Genomic DNA, 1,026 nt, shown 5'->3' with positions numbered 1-1,026 from the left:
GTGCATATTTATATATATATATATATATATATATATCTATCTATATCTGTGTGTGTGTGTGTGTTTAGCGTACCCCCGCCCTTGGTTAGCATCATTGGTGTAAGATCCCTCAGGTTAGGGGTTTCGAATCTCATTATGGCGACGTGAGCCTTAAGGAGGGTGGTACTCAAATTGTTAGGCACATTATGAGTGGCTAGATGTATGTATATATATATATATATTTCTCTCTCCCTATCTCTCTCTCTCTGTGTGTTTTGTGTACCCGACCCCTTGGTTAGCATCATGGGTGTAAGGCCCCTCAGGTTAGGGGGTTCGAATCTCATTATGGCGATGTAAGTCTTAAAGAGGGTGGAACTCGAATTGTTCGACACATTAGGAGTGGCTAGTCTATAGTTATTCCTTTTTAATTATATATATATCATTGTTGGCTCATTCTTGACGTACTATATATACACCAAAATGAATATATATATATATATATATATATATAATGAGACTAATACTCATTAAGAAATGTATAAATAGTATGTTTTGTAAATAATCAAATCTTATAAAAATGTCTTTTCTTATAATTTAACAATAACAACAACAACAACGTGGTGTTGTGCTCAATATCTTGCCAAAGTATACGCGAGAATATGCAGAATAAATCAGTTTTATAACCAGGCCGCCGGCCGGTGTGGGTACGATTATCAAATTAGAAATGCGCCAAAGATCGTGCCACCATATAAAATATAATATCAATTACCATAATTTCAATCATATAAAAATATATCAGCTATATCAGAGGTGTTATGTACATTAAAATTAATCCTAAGTCAACATAGTTTAGATTATATAAAAAAAATATGCTTGTGGAGACGTAAATAGGTAAATAATGGAGGTAACTACATATTGTAGAAGCCACGTGCACCAAATTTTATTGAGAAATAATGGCATGATAACATAGATAGGATTAATTATATATATATAAGGAATAAAATATTTTATAAAATAATAATATTTTATTTAACATATCATGCTACA

The sequence above is a fragment of the Phalaenopsis equestris genome, unplaced genomic scaffold, assembly GCF_001263595.1.
Source record: "Phalaenopsis equestris unplaced genomic scaffold, ASM126359v1 Scaffold000002, whole genome shotgun sequence".
NCBI lineage: Eukaryota > Viridiplantae > Streptophyta > Magnoliopsida > Asparagales > Orchidaceae > Phalaenopsis > Phalaenopsis equestris.
This window is presented reverse-complemented; position numbering follows the sequence as displayed.